This window comes from Tenrec ecaudatus, chromosome 13, assembly GCF_050624435.1.
Source record: "Tenrec ecaudatus isolate mTenEca1 chromosome 13, mTenEca1.hap1, whole genome shotgun sequence".
Taxonomy (NCBI): Eukaryota; Metazoa; Chordata; class Mammalia; order Afrosoricida; family Tenrecidae; genus Tenrec; species Tenrec ecaudatus.
The window spans coordinates 122,945,026-122,969,217 of NC_134542.1; the positions used below are offsets into that span (position 1 = coordinate 122,945,026).

The following is a 24,192-nucleotide window of genomic DNA, read 5'->3' on the forward strand; positions in this document are numbered from 1 at the left end:
TGATTGGAACACAGAGAGAGATGTGGTGCATATGCAGAAGAGCTTACAAGATGGCTCCTGAAACCTCTGACTGTCTCAAGCACTCATGAGATGACCCATGACCACCGTGTGGTGTCTGTGTGTGTGTGTGTATGTGTGTGTGTGTGTGTGTGTGTGTGTGTGTGTGTGTGTGATAGCCCCTCCTTGAGGATTGATGATCGATTTCTATTGAGGGTAGGCACACCACCCAGGCAAGCCACTGAGAACTATGCCACCGAGGCTCTCCCTATCCTACCTAAACCCACCCGCCACCCATCACCGGCTACCACTGCAATGCAATCCAATCCAATTCTTAAACACACTTTTTGGCTAGTTTGTTTGTTGGGTGTGGGAGGGGGAGGATCAGGTGTTTTGTTTTTTAAAACCATTTAAACTTTCACTTTAGCCACATGTCATCCCATCAATACCGCTATCCTATTGTCATCCTATTTGATTCTAGAACATTTCCTTCTTCCCTGTAGCTGTGATTGATGATGGTGGTTGTGGTGATGATGATGATGATGATGATGATGATGATGATGATGATGATGATGATTTTCTAATCATGGCAATACTAGACTAGACACAACAGAACATTCTGCAATCACACTTTTCTTTTCTGTGTCTCTTTGCCAAACTTTTTAGACCAAAGAGCTGATCTCATTACTTCATACTCACTAAAAACAGTTTTTAAAGTAATTGAGAGCCAGACGTGTGTCTATTTTTAAAGACAGATGAAATCACCATTCTCAGATGAGCCTCCTTTCAGATGGCTTTGTGGGAATCCAGGGAAGATGATCCCTTCAGGACCAGTGGTGATACTGGAAGGGTGGATGGAGGGTGGAGTGGAAAGGGGGAACCGATTTATAAGGATCTACATATTACCTCCTCCATGTGGGTGTGGACAATAGAAAAGAGGGTGAAGGGAGACATCGGACAGTGCAAGATATGACAAAATACTAATAATTTTAAATAATCAAGGGTTCATGAGAGAGGGGGTGAGGGGATAGAGGGAAAAAATGAGGACCTGATACAAAGGGCTCAAGCAGAAAGTAAATGTTTTGAGAGTGATGATGGCAACACATATATCAATGTGCTTGACACAATGGATGGATGGTTGGATGGATGGATGGATGGATGGATGGATGGATGGATGGATGGATGGATGGATTTTGATAAGAGTTGTCTGAGCCTCCAATAAAATGATTTAGAAAAAAAGAGATGGCTTTCCTTTCTACTTGGATGTGGTCTTATCCGTCAGGGGTCTTCCAGGTGTCCTGTCCTTTCCTGCTCACATCTCAGGACTCAACAGACTTTTCCGTGAGGATTAACTTCCTGGGACCTTGCTTGCCCCGACACCTTGCTGAATCTGATCAACAGTTTTTTCCTTTCCCCTTTCTTTTCAGAAACACATTGCCATCCTTTTCGTGATTGAGTTATTTGGTTAAGCTTCCTGGCGGTAATCCCCCAGTGTGGCTCTGGGTAAATGTTAACTGTCAGCAGAGGTCATCCCTAGCCCCACTCAGGGTTGATCTGCAGAGAAGTCCCTTAACTGCTCCCTGCTCCAGTAGTTTTCTCTGCGGGCAATGTTGCTGCATAGGGGGTGGAACTGGGTGGGAAATTCAAAACTGCAAGTCTAAAAGACACACACACACACACACACACACACACACACACAAACAGTGATACAATGTAACCTGTGAGGATTATACTGTATCAAAGCAAATCACCTCAGATGTGTCCCTAGATTAGTGTCCAGTTCTCTGCCTGAACTTTTATGGTCATTTGGAAAAAAAATTTGCCTGGAAATTTTTGGTCCATGGCATTAAAAAATCTCACTTTAGCTCAAAAGAAGTTTTAGACCAGACAAATGGACACCACATGGAGGTGATTAAACCAGCTATCCCACATCAAGCTGAGTCTGAAATGAGCGAGCGGATGAAAGAAAAAAAAAGAAAGAGACATATACAAAGCATGGGATTGGGAAGACAACAGTCTGATGGGCTGAAGTACTAGTGTATATTCAAAGCTTGTTTTTTATACTCTTCTTACAAGGCAATGGTTACAAAACAAACATCAAAGAACTTGCTTTAAAAAACATTCCTTATACCTGGTCCCTTGGCAACTCGTGATCGCACTGGCCAGTGTGCTTCTTCCATGTGGGCTTTTTTGCTTCTGAGCTAGAGGCATCATTCAAAAAAAAAAACAACGATATAAGTGTGTGTATATATGTGTATATGTATATGTATATATATACCATATTAAATGAAGGGGGAAGTGCAGAGTGGAGACCCAAGGCCCAAGTGTCGGCCAATGGAGATCCCCTCATAGAGGGGTTTGGGAGAGGAGATGGGTTAATTAGGGTGCGAGGTAGTACCGATGAAGAACACAGCTTTCCCCCAGATCCTGGATGCTTCCTCCCCCCAACTACCATGGTCCGAATTCTACCTTGCAGGACTGGATAGGGCAGAGGTTGTACACTGGTGCATATGGGGGCTGGAGGTACAGGGAATCCAGGGTGGATGATACCTTCAGGACCAAGGGTGTGAGGGGCGATGCTGGGAGAGTGGAGGGTGAGTGGGTTGGAAGGGGGGAACTGATTACAAGGATCCACATGTGACCTCTTCCCTGGGAGAGGGACAGCAGAGAAGGGGGGAAGGGAGACTCCAGATAGGGCAAGATATGACAAAATAACGAGGTATAGATTACCAGGGGCACATGAGGGAGGGGGGAGGGGGGAGGGAGGGGGAAAAAAGGAGAACCTGATGCAAGGGGCTTAAGTGGAGAGCAGGTGCTTTGAGAGTGATTGGGGCAGGGAATGTATGGATGTGCTTTATACAATTGATGTATGTATATGTATGGATGGTGATAAGAGTTGTATGGGTCCCTAATAAAATGTAAAAAAAGAAAAGAGGAGAAAAAAATGATTAGGGCAGGGACTGTACAGATGTGCTTTATACAATTGATGTATGTATATGTATGAACTGTGATAAGAATTGTATGAGCCCCTAATAAATTGTTAAAATTAAAAAAAAATTTTTTTTAAAAAGAAAATGATTAGGGCAAAGAATGTACAGATGTGTTTTATACAATTGATGTATGTATATGTATGGATTGTGATAAGAGTTGTATGAGCCCCTAATAAAATGTTTTTTAATAAAATTTAAAAAAATAAAATAAAAAGATAAAAAAAAACATTCCTAACCTCTCATCTATGCAAATGTTACTTAACTAGTCACACTTTCTAAACATTTGAATAATAACAGCACTATATTCTAAGATAAGCACAAGGGCATGCAGGGTTCAAAAGAATCTCAAAGAGGTAGTAAATAACTGAGTTATCTCACAATGCTTTTAGTTACAAGGTAAACAGAGGCACAGGGGACTAGTCACAAACCAAGAAACACCTGGACCAGCTTATGGCCTCCTACAACCAAATCCCCTGCCATGTGCTCTCTCACACACACATTGACCAATTATGAAATAAACAATACCTAGGAACACCTCAGCAGGAGTACTGCAAACATTGGGAATTCCCCCAAAGTATTCTCACTTTGAGCTACTGGGTGTGTTAAGGATTAATCATCCTTCTCTGCTGGTGGTTTGTTGCCTAAGAGACTGAGTGTATTCTGCTGTGCTCTCGGGACCCACTGATTGCTCCGGGTCGCCCATTCACCCACTGGCTTTCACTAAAAGCTCATTTGATTGATTGCGGTGTGGCTCTTTGGACTGTCTTGGAAATCAACTGGATACAACTATTCCTAAGGAGCTGTCTGTCTGTCTATTTGCCTGCGTCTGCCTGTCTGTTGAAGATTCTCAGTCACTGGCTAGGCCACTCAAATGGGAATCAATTGATTGGTGGAGAGAGAGCAAAGGGACAGAATTGCCACCAAACCGATCATGAATGGCTGTGACAGGTTTCCACTCCAGAAATTACAGTTATGAGTGGGACCAGAGTAGCAGGCAGGGGTCTGACAACCGTGATTGGAACATATAGAGAGATTAGGTGCATACCCAAAGAGCTTACAATGTGGCTCCAGGAATCTGACTGACCCAAGCAATCAGCAGATGACCCATGCCCACGGTGTGTGTGTGTGTGTGTGTGTGTGTGTGTGTGTGTGTGTGTGTGTGTGTGTGTCGAGATAGCCCTTGCTTGAGGAGTGATATTGATTTCCATTCAACATAGGCACACCACCCAGGCAAGCCACTGAGGACTATCCCACCAGAGTTAATCCCTGTCCTACCTAACACCAACCACCCAACCTGTCACCTGCCTCCCCCACAAAGCAATCAAATTCTTACACAAATTATTTGGTTTGTTTGTTTGGTGGGGATGGGGGAGAAGATCAGGTGTTTTGCTTTGTTTGTATTGTTTTTTAAAACCATTTAAACTTGCAGTTTAGCCGCATGCCATACCATCAATACCGCCATCCTATTGTATTCTTTTTAAATTCTACCTGTGATTGATTCTACCCTTTACCTGTGATTGATGATGGTGGTGGTGATGATGATGACGATGATGATTTTCTAATCGTGGCAATAATAGACTAGACACACAGAACATTCTGCAATCAAAACGTTCTTTTCTTTGTCTCTTTGGCAAAATGTTGAGACTGAAGAGCCAATCTCAGAACTCCCTACTCCATAAAAAACGTCTTAAAAATACTCGAGAGCCAGATATGTGTCTGTTTATACCGAGAGAAGAAATCACCATTCTCAGGTGAATCTCTTTTCAGATGGATTTCCGGGAATCCAAGTGAAATAATTCCTTCAAAACCAGTGAAGATACCAGAAGGGTGGAGGAAGGGTGAGGTGGAAAATGGGAACCTGCACACGCACCAGGCCCAGTAGAATGGGTGCCTGGGCTGGCCGTGAGCATGAGTGCCAGCAGCAGCTGACTGGGGAGACACACCTGCACAACCAGCAGGCAACACTGCTGCAGGAAAACCCTGCTCTGCTTGCCCAAGCCTCTCCACAAGGCACCAACTTCTTGGACCAACTCCTCAACGACGACCTGGACATTCAGCAGAATGCCCAGCCATTGGTCAATCAGCAGGAAGCAGGCCTGGAATGTGAGCCACCACTGCAATTCCCCATCAGCGAGGAGCTCTATCAGGAGTACCTAAGAGACTTTTAAAACGCCCCGAAGGCCCGGAAGACGCACTAAAACCCTCTGAGAAACACCAATCATACCTTATACGCTTAAAAAAAAGATGAAGGAAACATGAAACGTATTTAAAACCACCTTTAAGGCCCCACACACCACGAAAATAACAAACACACTGAAATCGGTAAGAAACAACAACACGATGATACCCTTAAAACGGCACCCTCAAGGAGTATATATCTATCTATATTTATATAATATGTAAGTGATTCTACATAAACAATTCATATATAATATGTATATAATTTATATAGAATACATCATTTATTTACATATAGTACATTTAAAATCTCAAACACCCGAAAACCATTCATAAACCATGTAATGCGTTTTAAAAGACCCAAAGGGACTAAAGAAGCCCTTTAGGACCCCTTGGAGAACATTCGAAATTTCCTCCCCCCCAAGAAAGTAAAACCCTACATAGAGTTTGTCAGGTGACCAGTGAGCTTCTTCATGTCCCAGCCCCTCCAATGGAGGTCATCGAGCTGCAAGCTGATTAACAGGCTAAATGCCACCCCTTCACTCTCAAGAGCCTCGAGTTGTCAGCAGATGATGTCGCTCTTGCAGTACACGTGTGACAGAAGAGCCCTCTCCTAACAGGGTGGGAGGGCTATAGAGTCAAGATGGCAGCCTAAGCTTGCTCTCTGAGCTGGCTTCACCTTAGTTGTCTTTGAATTCTTCTCCAGGGAATAATTATGGGCCTTATGGGAAGGGAGTGGAGCCTACTTAGGGTGGGGCAGGGAAAGGGTCTGAATGCTTTTTTTTCTTTTTAACAATTCATTAGGGACTCCTTCAACTCCTATCACAATCCATATTTACATCAATTGTATAAAGCACATCTGTACATTCTTTGCCCTCATCATTTTCAAAGCATTTGCTCTCCAGTTAAGCCCTTTGCATCAAGTCTTGTTTTTTCCCTCCCTCCTCGCCTCCCCTTCCCTCAGGATCCCTTGATAATTTATAAATTCTTATTTTGTCCCATATCTTGCCCTGTCTGGCATCTCCCTTCACCCCCTTTTCTGTTGTGCTGCCCCCAGAGAGGAGGTCACATGTAGATCCTTGTAATCAGTTCCCTCTTTCCAACCCACTCACCCTCTACCCTCCCAGGATCGCACCTCACACCCCTGGTCCTGAAGGCATCATCCGCCCTGGATTCCCTGTGCCTCCAGCTCCTATCTGCACCAGTGTAAATCCTTGGCTCTATCCAGACTTGCAAGATAGAATTCGGATCATGATAATTGGGGGTGTGTGTGGGGGGGGGAAGGATTTAGGAACTGGAGGAAAGCTGTATTCTTCATCGGTGCTACTTCGCACCCTGACTCACCCATCTCCTCCACTAGAGCCCTCTGCGAGAGCATCTCCAGCGGCCGTCAAATGGGCTTTGGGTCTCCACTCTGCATTTATCCCTTCATTCACTATGGTAACAAATTTTTTTCTGATGACACCTTATACCTGATCCCTTCCACACCTCGTGATCGCACAGGTTGGTGAGCTAGATGGCCGCTTGTTTATCTTCAAGGCTTTAGGATCCCAGACGCTATCTCCCTTCATAGACGGGCATCAGCAGCTTTCTTCCCGTTTGCTATGCGTCCCTTTGTCTTCGGCGATTGTATCATGGAAGTGTGCACTCAATGAAATGATGTCTTGTTCTTTGAAGCCTGATAACTGATCCCTTCGGGACCATGTGATCACACAGACTGGTGTGTTCTTCCATGTGCACGTCGTTGCTTCTGAGCTAGATGGCCGCTTGCTTATCTTCAAGCCTTTAAGACCCCTGACGCTCTCTCTCTTCATGGCTGTGCACCATCATTCTTCTTCACCACATTTGCTTGTTCACCCGCTTTGTCTTCAGCGGTTGTGTCGGGAGGGTGAGCATCATAGCATGCTAATTTAGTAGAAGAAAGTATTCATGCATTGGGGGAGTGTTTGAGTAGAGGCCCAAGGTCCTTCTGCTACCTTAATACTAAATATATATTTATACATATATATATGCACATAGATCTATTTCCATAATATAGATATACATTTGCATATGTACATGTTTTTGTCTAGACCTCTATAAATGCCCTTTGCCTCCTAGCTCTTTCCTCTATTTCTCTTGACTTTCTTCCTGTCCCACTGTCATGCTCCGTCCCCCACCTGTATTCCAGCTATACCTCTTCATTACCTTACCCTTGATCATTCCCTACCAGGCCTGCCACTCCCACCTCACCACCGATTTGGATCCCTTGTTGTTCCCTTGTCCCTGGGTTTGTTAGCACCACTTCCTTACCCCCCACCTCCCCATATCTGATGTCCCCCTGGGAATGTCGGTCCTGTTGTTGTTTTTCCTCCAGATAGTTCATCTAGCCTATCTTATTGAGACAGACCTGTGGAGATAATAACATGCACAAAAACAAGACAGAGGAAAACAAAGCAACAGTATACGATGAAACAACAACAACAAACCACTGAAAAAGAACAAAACAAAACAGAGCTAGGACATGTTGCCCCAACAGACTGGACTGGAAAACAGTCCCAAAGGCCAACAAATGATCCTTGAACTAACTACAAGCTTTTCTTTCTTGCTGTGTTTTGTTTGGTTCTTTATCAGTGTTCTGAATGCTTTTGATAGCTGACAACACTCAGGCACGTAGACTTTAAGCAGTTGCCCTTGGAGTTCATGTAGTAGGGTAGCAACCTTGTGCTGTGAAGTGCCTTAAGATTGGCATTGTTATGGTGCGTGGTGGTGTTGTGGTGGTGGTGGTGGTGGGGACATCGTGGGGAGTGACTTTGAATTAGGAGACTGAGTGGAATGCACCTCCAAACCAGGAAAGTGAAGGTTCCCTCCAGGGGAGCCCCAGCCTTCCAGACTGCTTAACGGATGAACATTGACAGTTGGTTCCCACACACTGTCTTGCAGGATGTGTTTCGCACACTCTGGTGACAGTGAAAGCCCCACATCTATGCCTGAATCTCCGTGTGAATGAATGGATTCCATTGGAGCTTCCATTCTGAGCACTGCGTGGACGGTGGAAGACCAACATGAAGTTTTCAGTGGATTTGCCTCTGTGGTTCTGAGGACGGGATAAGGGTGTGGATTGGCAAGCGGTCAATGGCTTTGCCCAGCTAGCAGGCAGTCTCTGTATGTGTGTTTGTGTGTGTGTATGTGTGTGTGACTGATTGCAAACACTCCCTCCCTCACCACCCGGCCAGGGAGGGGCAGTCTGGTCTGCAGCTCCTTGCCCAGATTGAACATACCCCGAGGGGGGATGCACCATACCAGCACCACTTGGTCAGGAGTCAGGAGGACCTGGAACCAAGCTTTGCAATATCTGAAATCCTGTCACAGCACCACCCTCACCACCACCACGGCCGGCCCCTCCCTAATCCCCACCCAGGATGTTGAGGGAACATCCTATTATGCCACCACCACTGGTCGCCCACTGTTGGTTTTGAGCCAAGCCTATAAATCATACAGGGACATCGCATGTCTGTCATGTTTAGGTTTTAATATTCACCGCAATCAATAGTGAGACATGTATAGAAGATATGAAGGTGAAAACACACCCCTTTCCTTCCCACCCTATTCACACAGGCACTCTTCTTTTGATGAAGATAGATAGCTCATGGAGAGACAGACAGACAGATAAGTAAGTAGACAGTTAGAGAGGTAGAGAGATACATCTATAAGATAGATAGAAAGAAAGGAAGATAGCTAGCTAGGTAGATAGATAGATGACATGTAACCTCACCAAGAAGGCCTTCACTAGGCTCTCAGAGGAAAGCTGCACACTGTCTATTAAGCCTTATATTGGCTTATTTTTGTTTTGGTAAACCACCTCAGCCAGTGTGTCCCTGGGTTAAGCCCTTCCGGTGCGTGATACAACTATCATTTTCATACACATCACACACACTGAGTCATGATTTGTGCGCTCCGGAAACGCGCAATCCCCTGGGTCTTTAAATAATACTATGAAATATACACAGTCCCCTGTGCATGGTGCTGCCTACACTCCGCACCCTTCCCCCACCACCCTTCCCCAAAGTCTCCCTGGGACCAATGGTCCCACTGCTTTCTCCTCAGACTTGCTTCTCGTGACTATAGTATATAAGTAGGCAAACCAAATATAACATAGACCAAACAAATAGAAAAAACATTGAAAAATGAAAAGGAGAAAAAATAGAACATATATACATAATTCCTTCTACTAAGGGGTCATATGGATGGGGTAAGGGAGGGGAAAAAAAGAGGAACTGATACCAAGAGCTCAATAGAAAGTAAATGTCTAGAAAAGAATGAAGGCAACATATGTACAAACATTGGATTGTAACAAGAGTAGTAAGAACCCCCAATAAAATCTTTTAATTTTTAAAAATTGATCATAATGTGAGGTTTTCTATTTTTGGAAAATCAATTATTATATTAATTTATAGGTCTACTCATCATTTTCCAGGAATTGGATTCTTACAAATTTGTTTTTACCTATAATTTTTTATGGGAGGGGTTGACTACTCTGGGTCTCCAGTTAGGTTCCTAACTATAAGCTCAGTGGTTCAAACTTACCAGTCATTCACTGAAAGAATAATGAGGTTATGTGATTGTATAAAGCCTTACAAAGTCAGAAATTCTGAGTAGCAGTTCTATAGGACTGCCATGAGTTGATTTAATAGCAATAGGTTTGGGGGTGGGTGGGGGTGTTTATTTGGTTCCTATTAGGAGGACCAGGTAACTTTTTATAGGAGTTGCATTGAGTGTATAGATCAATTTTGGAAATTTTACTTACTCTTAATAATACTATGTCCTTCAATTCATTAACACATAGTGCCTTTTGATTTAGTTTTGTCTTTATTCCTTTTTGGTTTTTTAAATTTAATTTTAGTTTTCAATGTACAAAGTAAAGTGTTAAGAATTAAAGATGTCTTTTTGAGGATTGGTGTGTCTGTCTATGTATGCAAAAGCTCAACAATAAATAAAGAAGATAGAAGAATAAAAGAAACAGAATCTGACACCAACCAAAATGACTTATAATCCAAGAACTGGTATAGTCAATACTGTGTGCCAACACTATAATTCAAATGCATCAATCCTTCTTTGGCTTTCCACATTCGTTGCCCAAGTTTCACATACCTCAGGCAATTGAAAATACCAAGGTTTGGGTCAGGCACACTTCAGTCCTCAAAGAGGCAGCAGAATTGTCCAGGGCAGCGCACCGAGGCACAGAGGTGAGGGAGATCAGGAAGGAAGTCAATTCAATAGGACGGTGCAGTTGCAATGTAAAGTTTGTTACGACTATACCAGTATATAGATGATATAGATATAAACCAAAGCCAAACTGACTGCCATCGAGGCAATGCTGACTCACAGATCCTCCCTGTGGGTTTCTGAGACTGCAAATTTATCACAGTAGAGAGCTCAGTCTTTTTAATGAGGAGCTGCTGGAGGTTTCAAACTGCCGACAATACAGATCAAAGCCCAATGCACAACCAAAGCACCACCAGGGCTTCTGGAAATATACATATATAAAGCATGAAATAACTCAGTTTATAATTTTGGGTCACTCATTACACTAAGTGATGTTGTACAACAATCACCACCATCCCCTCCCAAGCCTTGTCCATCACTGTAGACTGTATTGCGGGGTGGCTTTAGAGGTGGTTGCTGTCCATAGGGTCTAGCTGCTCCAGGGCCTCAGGAGCTGATGCATCTAGAATTGGCCATCAGCTGCACCATCAGTCTTTCCTTGTGTCCCACAGTTGGCTTAAGCAAATCCTATAAAACATACAGGGACATATTATGTCTTTGTCACGCTTAAGTGTTAAAATTCACTGCCATCAATAGTCAAACATGTATATAAGGGATGAAGGTGAAAGCATACACCCTTTCTTCCCACCCTCTTCACACAGGCACCCAACCTTTGGTGAAGATAGATAGCTGATGGGGAGATAGACAGACAGATAGATAAGTACATAGGTAGATAGGTAGATATGTAGATAGAGGATAGATAACCTCACCAGGAAGGCCTTCACTAGGCTGTCAGAGGAAAGCTTCATACTCTATGTGAAGCTTTATTTTGCTAAGTAGGCCAATAGCAACATGTGAGAGGAGGTTCATCAGGTCGCAGCTTGATTAGAGGGCAAGGAGAGAAATGTCTTTCCAAGCCCTCCTTCTCTCTTCCTCCCTGGTGATGGGAGCAGCGTGCTGCTGCTTGAGCCAGTTCTTTGCCCCAGCCTGTGCTGCACTACCTGCAATCCAAGCCAACCAGTGGATCATATGGCTAGAGCTTGAGGCTTCTTGGAGACCTGTGTGGACACACTGCTGTGTGCATCCCTTGAACTTGAGGCTGGTGGATCCTGTGGTTGTATAGTGGCCTGCTTGGCTAAGCTCCCATGCTATTGACAGTTGCTGACCCATACTGCTGTCTGCTGCCCTCAGGCAGATTCCACCTGTCTTGCCTGAGGGAAGACTCCACTGTCTGCTTCATTGACCTTGACCGAGAAACCCCTATGTTCCATGAAAGTGAGTTAGACTGAGCCTACTGCACTGCTGTGTGGACTGATTAGCTGTTAGATTTCTTCTAGATGGATAAACCTATCTTTTCATATCTAATCACAAGTGTCCTGGTTTTGTTTCTCTAGGGAATCCTGCCAAACACATCCTCTGGTCTCTCATAAGCCAAAAATCAAATATGGAAGCAAATATGGAACAAAAGAGTCAAGTGAATGAATGGTTAGCCAGAGAGAAATTGTCACCTTTCCAAGGCAGTAGCTGTGGTCTCTCCGAGTCTTCCAAGGACGATCAGATCATTCGTTGGTTCAGGTGGGGTGTTGGGAGCTGTATTCCGTGAGGGCAACTTGCACAGCAGTGGACTCAAACATCTGCACACAGGGCAGTAAACTTGCTGGGCGGAGGCAGGCATCAACTACTTGACTCAAGAAAAAAACAACCACTCTATTCACTGAAGAATAAGGAACCACCACTGTATTTCTTCTGTGCACAACTGGCTCTGTTGAAACAGGGATCGTACAAGGGGTACAAAGTCATCTTTGGTCTCTACACCCCAAAGTCTAGCGCATCCCCAAACTGGTTGTTTGCCAGAGAGGAATCAGCCAGAGCTGGCCCACCTGCATGCACTGCTGCCATGAGCAGGGTCAGAAAGCAGGTGCATGAGTACACACAGGACAAAGTAGCAGGCTGTTTGCCCAAACCGGACTACTGGTCGTCCGACCTCAGAAGTGTTTGGTAATAAGGACACTACACAAACAGGTATGTCGGGTGGGCCCGTGCACGTGCACGCTGCGTGGGGGCACACGCACACACAAACACTCACACACAGACACTTGTACCTTGCTAGAAGGGTCGCAAAAGCCAAGTCAAATGATACAATACAGATACAAATCAAGTTTTTCTGGAAACATTTTCAGACAACTTGAAGATCTGAGAACAGAAACCCAAGCCAACCCATAACTCCCCACAAGTTTGTCAGACAGGAGGAGGGAGGCTGGTCAGACACACGTGTGGGAGGGATGATGGCAGACCTGGGCTCAAACCACCCTGGGCGCCGCTGCGCAGGCACATATCCGAGCTTTTCCAACAGGTTGCAGGTATGCCTGCTGGTCCACCTGCTACACAGCGGCCAGGAAGCTGACAAAGTGCCCACTCGGTGATGTTCTATCTACCCTTGCGAGGCCAGCAGGGAGCGTGAGGGCTAAGAGTCAAGTGAGTGAATAGCCTGCAAGAGTCCATGGCAGTAGTCCAGGCTAGTGGGCATTGTCTATCAACATCTCGCAAAGAAGATCGGAGCAGGCCGCCTATTAGCGCCTGGCAAGGAAGATCAGTTCGTCTTGCAAGCAAGGGCAGGGTCCACGGGCTACCGGCATCTCGCAAGCAAGGTCCTATCGTTTGTTGGTTCAGAGGGTCAGTGGGAACTTTCTTCAGCGTGGGTGCCCTGCTGAGTAGCTTGGCGTGTCGTCACACTCAGCTGCTGCTTCTCAGTTTGTATTATCAGCATGTTCTTCCTAACATAGATTTTGGTAAACAACCTCAGCAAGTGTGTCCCTGGTTAGGCCCTGCCGGAGCGTGACATAACTATGCTTTTCAGGTACACACACACACACACACACACACACAGTCACAATTTGTGCGCTCCAGAAACGTGCAACCCACGGGTCTTTAAATAAAACTATAAAATATAAACAGTCCAATTTTGAATTTAAAAATTAAAAAAAGATACATTTGAGAAATGAAACAGGAAACCAGAACTATGCGGAAGGAGGAGGTGGATGCTCTTTGCTGGCGCCTGACAGTTGCAATCACGTGTTTCATCCCTATTGGCTGTGCTCAGTCCTACAGCCAATCACGTCTTGAATATCTAATGAGGTGCTCTAAGGGTATGTATGCTATTTAAAAGCGGCGCCTGGCGCTCTACTTCCCAGGTTCACATTCCGCTGGCCTCCCGGAGCCCACTGTCCTCTCTGCTCCCTTGGACCTGCTCTTCCATCCACAGCATGGCTTCGAAAGACCCCCCCTGCCCGTTCTCAACGAACCCAAGACAGAAGAAAGGGGATTGTCTGGACCGCTTCTCAATTAGACATCTTACTAGCTTCATTTGCTCGAGATCCGTATCCAGGCTTCACAGCCAGAGAAGAACTTGCCAGAGTCACCGGCGCGGCCTAGAACAGAATCGTCCTGCGGTTTAAAACCCACAGAAGTAGACAGCTCAGGAGGAAGCGACTGAACTCTGGGCCAGCTCCGGGAGAGCCGTCCCGTTTCGCCTCCCACCACTTCTCGAGCCAGGGCGCCGAATGCAGACAGATGCTAGAGGACTGTCAAAACCAAAGATCAAACCGCCTCCTACCTGATGCAAGCGTTTGAGAAGCAGTGATTCCCTGGGATGGCAGCCAGGCAAGAACTGGCACGACAGACAGGCCTTCCGGAATCGCGGATTTGCACGCAGTTCCAGAACCGAAGGGTTCGGCACCTACGGCACACCAGCGTGCCCCTGGATCCCTGCGGGATCCACCAATGCAGCTCCAGCTCTGTCTTCCCATGTCCGGTTCTGCAGCCACTGGAGTAAGGCGCACCCATAGATACCCAAAGATCACCCTCCCTCGACTCCGCTGGCAGCGGTGGAGGCGGCAGCCAGGTAGTTTGTGTCATGAGAGACAAAGGCTCTCTGAGCCAGGTGATCCATCGGGGGCAAATGCCACAGGAGCCCACCCAGGCGGGAAGACCTCTGGAGACACAGAGACTGGACTTGGACCTTTTCAGCAGAGGAAGCCAAGATCCCAAAAGACAGGACACTCTTTCATCCACGGCGCAGTGGTAAAACCCCTCATTTCGGGAGCGTCCAAACCCGTCCTGGCAGGGCCCCGCTCCTGCACACACAGCGGCCCCAGTGGAACAGGGCCTGGGTTGGCCATGAGCGTGAGCGTCCAGTCCTAGCTAAATGGGGAGGTATAGCTGCTCAACCAGGAGGCAACACTGCTGCAGGGAACACCTCCGCTGCTTGATCAAGCCTCGTGACAAGGCACCAGCTTCTTGGACAAACTCCTCAACGATCTGGAAATTCGGCAGAATGCCCAACCGTTGGTGAATCAGCAGGAAGCAGGCCTGGAATCTGAGTCACCACTGCAATTCCCCATCAGCAAGGAGAAGGAGTACCTGAAAGACTTAAAATGCTCTGAAGGCCCGGAAAACGCACAACTCTCTAAAAACATCACTAACATCTTTTTTTTTCCAGTGATAATTAAACCTTTTAATATGCAAAGAAAATGTTTTTATAAAAATATAGTCGTGCTATATGAATTAAATATACATATACATAATGTACAGATAACAATAATCACAAACATTAACTAGTATAGTTTGGTGTTTGGTCATTGAAATTAAGTGCATATTATTTTAATGTAATCACGGCAATTATTTTTATTGTACACTACAGGTAATTTTAGTAGACAATCAAATACAGGTAATTTTAGTAGACAAACAAGTTCTCATTAAATTAATGCATTTAAATAAAATTTATATTTATGTTTCAAGCCTACTATCTTTAAACTTGATTATTTAAGAGTATACTACCATATATATATATATATATATATAGTAGTTTTACAAATTTGGAGATCGGTGAAAAATATTGGAAAGGATACCTCACAAATACCCAATGTAAAATGAAACATTCAGCTGGAAATTGCTGTGTAAATTTTGACAACACTCTATTCCTTTGAGGTACAAAATGAAATTAAAGATCTATACTTTGAAATGTGTATCTTTGATATTTGGCAGTTTGTTGTTCGGTGCCTTAGAGTTAGTCCAAGCACACAGTAGTCCTGTGTGTCACAGATGGAGACTGACCATATCCTTACCCGACCTCGTAGTCATTGACGTAGTTTAGCTTATTGTTGCAGTCATCACCAATTCAACTGCTTGAAAGCTGTATGCTTTTTGCAATATCCCTCTAGTTACCAAGCATGCTGGGTTCCCCCAGGGACTGGCTTATCCTGGCAACACATCCAAAGTATGTGAGACAAAGACTTGTTGTCCTCGGTTCTAAGAAATGTTCTGAAATGACATTTTCCAAGACATATTTGTTTATTCTCCAAGCAGCATATATAAGATTCTTCACTAATGCACTCAAACACATGCCCCCCGCTGCCTGCAGCCATCCTTAGTCATTGTCGGTATCTCACAGATGGATCAGAAAATGGAAGGGGCAATGACATGGGCTCGGCAAACGTTCCTGAGTAAAATGGCTTTTCCAAGTAGTGGAGCCCCCTGGCAATAGAATAGGTACCAAAGTACCTGCGACAGAAGCTCACCATCCGCCCTTCGAGGAAGCTTTCTGGGTGTATGTTTAAAAAAAGGATATGAAAACACTAAAAGCATTTTAAACCACCTTTAAGGACTCACAAACCACCAAAATTAAAAAAACACACACACCAAATTGGAATCTGTAAAAAACTACAAATACATGATGAATACCTTAAAAAAGCAACCTATCTGTTGCCAAGGGCTCAAGTAGAGGGCAAATGTTTTGAGAATGATGATGGCACCAAATGTACATATGTCCTTGACACAATGGATGTATGTATGGATTATGATAAGAATTGTACAAGCCCCCAATAAAATGATTAAAAAAAGAAAAGAAAAACACTAGTCCAAGGTACCAAAAGAAATGCAAATAATTAGAATAATGGACCAAGTTCATGAAGAGGAAGGCTCAACTTTGTGAAAATAACACACTATAAGCAATCTATAATTATAATGCAATTATCATTACAATTAACTTCCGAACAAGGTCGCAGCATCTATTACTGATCAATTTTTTAAAGAAATTGGTGTTATGGATTACACAGTAGACTATTAATTGCAAGTACTGAAGTTCAAGACCACTATCTAATCCTCAGGAGAAATATGAAGCTTTCTGATCATGGAAGGTTTCACAGTCTCAGAAATCCAAAGGAGAAATGATGTTTTGTCTTGGACAATTTCTATGAGTCTTAATTGATTCAACAGCAGTAAGTTGGGTGTTTGGGGGAGGGGGTGGGCAATCCCTATAACTGCACCTGAGATTGACCTGAGGGAAAAAGGACAATCACAGTTCACGTGGACTATCACTAGACTTCTCTTGGAATCCCTAAGACACTCTTTTCTGGATATGCCCACCAGAAAAAAACACTCACTTGTGTTTCAGGTTTTCTGGATGTGAATTAGCTAGTTGCTAGAGGATACTAGAACAGATTGTTGCATATATAAAGCCAAGGGTCACACAGCAAAATATGTTTCACTAATCCAGGCAGATGAACTACTCCAAGACATGATTTCATATTTTCCTGTGAAAATGCATGGATTGAAATTGGACACCACCTTGCACGAGAGTGTAGGATAAGCAGTGAAGAAGAGTCCGTGTGAACCCCAGCGATGTCCCCCGGATGCACCCTGGGTTTTGCATACTGGGTACACTCTTACCTGTGGTCTATCACTGATTTTAGTGGAGTATATTTCTGTTTTTCTTTATCGTTGCTTTCAAAACATTTTTTTTCTCTCCTAAGTTAAGACAAAATAGAACAATTTCTACTGGAGTTTCTTCTCAATCTGCTGCTAAGCAGTGGGAACAAAGCCAACCCATGACACAGCAAACAATGTCATCTTAGCTCACACACACACACCTGCTCATTTGGGCCTGAGCTCCCCCTGCTGGTATAAAGATCTCTTAGGTCAGTGTCCCCCCCCACCTCCCAACCCCCACTGTTCTGCAGAGTGGTTTGTGTGGGGACTCAAATGGACATTTCCTCTCCTTGGCTCCTTGCACAGTGGTCATCAGTGGTCACAGGGATCAGCTTCAGGGAGAGCTGGATCTTGGATGTGTCTAGGTCAATGACTATATAGTCTCTGAGAGATGGTGTGCATTCGCTAAACCACTCTAACTCATAGAAGGTCTTCACTCACAACCTCTCCCAGGGTTCTGCCTGATCCCATCCCAAGAAGCACTGGTTCTGGAGACAGAGTCCTTAGTGACAATACAGGCAAGAGTGAGGGTCTGTGAAGGCTTCACCACCTGAGTGCCTGATTCCTGTAGCTGCATGTGGGACAGGACCCCTGGAGTCTTAGGAACAAGCATTTAAGGACCCATGTGTTTTGAATCTGATGTGACTCACTGCATCTCCCTGCCACTGACCTGATGGGAGACCCAGCACCATCAGAAGGAGGAAGAGAAAGGAGGCTGACATTTCTGTATCCAAGACTGCCTGACGCAGCAGGTTCTGGAATCCCCTGATTGCAGGGTGGTGATGGTGGTGGTCTTATTAAGTAAGGAACTGCAACCGGCATTTGCCTAGGAGTGTTCCTGGCTGTTATAAGAGTTTGGGCCTATGAACAGTGTGCTAATGCACAGGCACCACAGCTCCATAAGAAAGTGTCTCCAGAGCTGGTTGTTGAAACAAGTTGGATGATAGAGATGGGAGTGATGTCCCGCAGGCATGCCTTGAATTGGTAGGTTCCTTATATCACAATATTTGCAATGATAAAATTAGCAGAGTTCCAGTGTAGCAGTATTGTTTGATGTGAACATATGCATCTACTATTTCACGCATTAATTGATTCTTTGTTAGTTCTGAGAGCTAGAAACACACCAGATATTCTTCTACACTGAGGGAAAACCAAGAAAGCAAGCAACTGAGTTAGGAAACGAACAAACTCTTCCTCCAAAACCAAACCCACTGTGAGTGCATCTATTCTTTCTCATAGGAACCCTATCAGACAGGTTAGGACTGCTCCTTAGGCTTTCTCTGACTGTAATTATTTACAGGAATAGACAATGTCATCTTACTCAGGAGGATCCCTTGTCTAGTTTGTAACCCTGGCCTTGTGGTGAGCAACCACATCTAATCCCACAGCACCACCACAGCCCTTTCTATCTCTGCACCAACAGGCCCATATTACAGGGTTTCTTAAATGTCACTTTTATTAGCCAAGTCATGATATTTTCAATATTATATAAATATGGACTTTGGACTATGAATAAGGAAGGCCATAGGAAAATGATGGCCTTTACTAATAGTGTTGAAAAAGAATGATGAAAGTACTCTGGGGCAGTCTGGCAATAAAACAAACATCTGTTTTTAAGGGAGTACAGCCAGCAAGTTCATTAGAATCAAGGATGGTGAGACTTTGTTTCATGTAAAGTTATGATATCTGTCCCTTGAGAAAGATGCCATCCATCCTAAAGTAGGAGATCAATGAAGAACAAGGCACTTGATGAGATAGAGTGACACCGTGGCTGTAAAAATGAGCTCAAAACAGTCATTGTGATGACGGTGCTGAGGGAGGCATTGTTTAGTTCTGTTGTACTTTGAATCACTGAGAATTGGAACTGGCTCTGTGGCATTTAACATAATAAAAAAGAAATCAAAATCCACAACATTCTTCCTAGGTTGAATAACAGTGCTAGGGAAATGGTATATGATTTATGCAGGATAACACACCTAGGAAAGGGAAATATGTAACAGAATACACTATCTTTATAATTGCTCTTTTGTTGAAGTTCACTGTGTCTTGGATAATGATAGGGAGCAAATGTCTTGTCTGCATTTTATAGAACTTTAAGGTTGTATGCGCGCAGGATAGTTGCTAGAGACTCATAAAGAAGTCTCTAACATGAAAGATAAGGACTGTCTGAACAGGGTTTTCTTTTCTGAAACACTGATGGGAGAAAGTTATCAGGTCTTTAACCAACAGAGTCTCTGAGTGGTTTTGAACTGCCAACTTTTTGGCTAAAAGTTGAGCATTTAATCATTGCGCCATATACTTTTGCGGTCCAGGTTCTCCTAAGTATAACTTACATGCATCGACTTTTATGTTCTGAAGATGAACATTTCTTTTCATGTTGACTAGTGTTAAGGCGTCATGTAGATTTCTTGAATGCCAGCACTCCTGCTATATTTTGCTCCTTGAGTATTTATTGTAGCATATGCAGAGTATGCTGTCCTATAGATTGTGTGTTTTCTGTAGCAGCCCTGGACACTATCTGTGGTGTCAGTAACAGCTGCTGCAGGTGTGATAACTAAGAGGGACTCTAAGAAAGGTCAAATACCCTATAAGAAATATGAGAGAAGAATTGATGCACTGGGGTTATGGTGTTAGAGGTTAATATTAAATGTATCACGGGCTGCCTGCAGGACAAGCTGGTCTGTCTTGGAATAAGCACATCTTGGATACTTCTTGGAAGCACTCCAGAAGACTTTGTCTCACTTATTTGTGCTGTCATTAGGAGCACCACAACCCAAAGAATGGTCTTGTGCTTGGTACATCAGACTGTCTAGGAGAAAGAGAGCGTGGTTTAAGGAGATCGATGGTCACAAAGGCTGCAGTGATGAGTCCAAACGGCGCAATGCCCGTGATCACAGTGCACTTCCGGGCAGCATTTCATGGGATCTCTGTGAGTTGAAGCCAACTCAAGGGTAGCTAACAATTCACATAGTCAATATTATTTCGGGCATTTTAAGTTAAAATTATTACATAAATGTACACTTGTGAGTATTCACTAGAATGAAAACATTGAACATTCATCTGATGGCTTGGAGAAAATTTGGAGGTCACATGAGAATGTTTTCCTGCATTAATATTTTTATACTGAGATTGGTGGCATAGTGGTTATATGTTTGGCTGAGATTGGCATGCCAGTGCCCACTCCAAAGAAGAAAGACAGGGCTTTCTACTCCCATAAACAGTTAGAATCTCAGAAACCCACAGGGGCTTCACTATAAATTGTCATCAACTTGATGGCAGTGAGTTTGGGGTTTTTTTTTTGTATTTATTTCTAACTTTGACAACAAACAGCACTAGTTAATACCCTGAATTGTAAACTGAGATTTCATTGATACCTATTACTTTGAAGTCTGCCTTTCGATGGATGGTGAAACAGACAAAGCCAGTTCCACTGAAAAGAAGGCTGGTTCAGATACATGAAGGTTCCCTAGAGTCTGTGCTTGGTGGTCCCTAGAGAGATGCTGACAAGGTGGGGAAACCACAGCTTCTGAGAGGAAATCATCACTGACTTGTCTCTTTCACATCTGCTGAAACCATGCCTGATGTACTAAGGTTTGTGTCTGGGCACCCTGACTTCCCATCACTGTGTCTCTAGCACAGTAATACACGGCTGTGTCCTCAGGATTCAGGGAGCTCAGTTTTAAATAAGTTCCATCCTTGGAGGTATCCCTGGTGATGCTGACTCAGGATTGGAGATCTGGATTATACCTTGTGCTCCCTTCAGTATATACAACACCAACCCACTCCAGTCCCTTTCCTGGAACGTGGTGGCTCCAGTGTGCATGACAGCTGGTTAAAGAGAATCCAGAGACGGCACAGGTGAGAGACAGGGTCTGTGAGGGCTTCTCCAGTCCAGGGCCTGACTCCATAGCTGCACCTGGGCCAGGACACCTGGGGAGCGAGAGAAATGCAGTGAGTCATGGGCTCAGATGCTGTATGCCCAGACTTTATGTGTGAATCCCTGAGACATTCACCTCCCAGAGTCGCCACCAGAAAGAGGAAAACCCACACACAATTCGTGTTCATGTGGATAAGATTTGTGGCACCCAGAAAATGCTCTCCAGGGTGAGAAGGAATATGAATTTAAGTCCATGCGTGCTGTGGTTTCATGGGACTGGTATTTGCATGTGGGAGGTGCACCTGTATGTAAAGGTGGAAAGGGCTGATTAGAACCTGTCGCTCTGGGACTCACACTAGAAAAGCGATGCTGGTGGAGTCCTTGGGAGAGCTCAGTGTTCTCTCTAGAGTCTTCACTGTACCAAGCATATGAACATCTGCGCAGATTTCTTGTTCAATGTAACTTTATGTGCATTCCCATCAAAAGTACCCAAATGATCTATTGACATTAAAGAGCACCTCTATCCTCACCATGTCTGGAATCAAGACTAGGTCAACCTGAATCTTTTCATGCACCTGAACACACAGGGAAGCAAGTGTATGTCCTCCCAAATTCTTCTTTCCCCTATTACGTTTCACAATATTGGGACATAAGTAAAAGGTACCTCAATGTTATCTTCTATATTTAGAGTTGGAATGAAAAGGTTTCCTAACAGCACGGTTATTTGTGAGGTTAAAAGAAACCACAGAAATAAGAAGAAGCTCTTTTCCTTCCATGAATTCATACGGAGGGTGGGTGTTGGGCTCCGTGTACTCAGAGAGCTCCCTGCTGACAGCATCCCATCACATACAGGAGAGGTGTTTCCTGGGCTCACACTGTCCTCCAACTTCTGTGGGTTCCACAGCAACATTTTATCTGGTTGCAAGCATTCAGACTATTGGTCAGCAGTGTTCCCTGGAGTCGTCTCAGCAGGTTTCCTGCCATGGGCAGCAGAGCTACCATAGTGATCTGCACAGTTCTCGCTGACCGGGCACTGCAGTCTTTACCCAGGCTCCTGTCCTCACTTTCTTCTCTTGGTCCAGAGCTGGTGGGTCCTTAGCTGCAGGTCAGCTTTCTCCCTGAGACTGGTTTTATACCTGGGCTCACACTGACGCTCACTCACTGTGAGCAGCTGTGGACGTAGAGAGTGCTACATGTTGCAAACACTCTCCCGTGCCAGGAAGTATGAACTATAGATATTTATGTAGATACTGAGATTGAGAGATATGCCAGAATAAAATACTGATTTTAAACAATCTGGCTGAAAGGAAATGGGGCATTGAACAGGGTTTAGGCTGCTTTCTTTCCAGAGAAAGAGGAAAAGTACTTAAGTCAGACTTCTCTTCAAAGCAATTGAAATAAGAAATTTATAGAGTGATTTTTTTCCCCATGTTAAAGTGTGGAATGTTTCAGTCGGAGTCCTTTTCTCGATTTCTGTTAAGTGTGACAGGAAATTAACATGTTGGTAATCATCAAAACAATGATAAATCTAATGTCACTGAATTATGCAATGAAAGAATGTTGAAAATGTTTTTGCATATATATGTACCATGAGAAAAATAAGCTAAAAATAAATGACAGATATATTTGGTCACACATAGTCAGAACCTGATGAAAATCTTGTGGACACAACATTTTAAAAATTCTTTAAAATATTGAAAATGAAAAGAGCATGATCCTAATTTTGAGACCCTTTTTGCAGCCACTCTGTGTGTGCATCTAATTCAGGGCTTCCCTTGAATTTGTTGACGCTCTAACAGATGTCCTCTAGGAACTGGTCCTCCAGAACACATGCACAAAGTGTGTGTGCAATCTTCCCTGGTCTCCATTCTAAAGAGCATTCTGGGCTATCAGTCTGTGATTTCGTCCACTTGGGACACAATTGCTGTTTTTTTTAAACCAAAGCTGTCTTCGAATATGAGTTCCCTTCTTCGTGACTCCAATGAATGACCTGACTAATGACTCCACCGACCAGGCAGGTCGTTTAATTCACCTGTTCCCAGTGTCAGGGACCCTTCTGTGCCTGGAACCCTTGTTTCTGCATCAAGGGAGCCAATGGGCAGCAAGCATCACTAAGGACACATCACAAGTTTAGACCCCGGAGTCACCAGTTATTTTCTCAGAGAAGAATAGTCAATCACAACTCACAGTGCAGAGGGAGTGATGCAGAGAGACACCGTGTGAGAGACATGACCCTGGGCTGTAATAGAGCAATGAGCTCAGGAATGTTAAAACCATGCATTGCACACATGAATCTGGACATGCCTGTATTTCACTGTAAGCAGATTTTTAGTAACAGATAGGAGAATGTCCATAATAATGCGTTTCTCAAGAAAGAAACAGGTCAGACAGGATGATCATGAAGGGTCAGAATCACTTTCATATTGTTCTGAAAACCCAGAATGCTAGTCCCTCCTTTAAAGCCTGAAGCGAGGAGAAAATTTAGAGGAAGAAAAAGAAGAAGAAAAACTGTCCATGGGGAGGCAGAGAGACAAGAGAGAAAGTCCTAATTCCAACAGGAAATCCTCCCTGTCATCCATCTGTGCCTGTCTAGGGCTGGTGTCTGTGTTCAGTGAGTCTTGCGCGCCCTCTGCTGCCCAAAGTCTTCCCTGCAGGGAAGGTTTGTGTCTGGGCTCACACTGACTTCCCCTCACTGTACTGCTTGCACAGTTAATACATGGCCGTGTCCTCAGCAGTCACGGAGCTCAGCTGCAGGGAGAACTGATTCGTCGATGTGTCCCTGGTGATGGAGAGTCGGCTTTGAACGGACAGGTTATAATATGTAACGCCATTGTAATATATGTATCCCATCCACTGCAGCCCCTTCCCCGTGGTCTGGCGGTTCAAGTTCCACTGCTTGTGATGGAGACACCAGAGACAGTGCAGGTGAGGGACAGCTTCTGGGAGGGTGTCACCACTCCTGGACCCGACTCCTGAAGCTGCACCTGGGACAGGACTCCTGTAAATAAAGGTAATTGGTCTCTGCTAGTCACTCACAGTCATAACCTTTCCCAGATTCCACACTGATATCTGAGATCCTCACCTTGGGGAGCTGTCACCAGGCACAGGAGAACACATAGCAATAGCATCGTTAGCCCACAG

The 24,192-nt window shown here is 44.4% G+C and overlaps 1 pseudogene; it reads left to right on the plus strand.

Moving 5' to 3' along the window:
• The window catches only part of LOC142424072 (uncharacterized), a 783,158-nt pseudogene that overhangs the window by 644,230 nt on the left and 114,736 nt on the right, over window positions 1-24,192 (plus strand).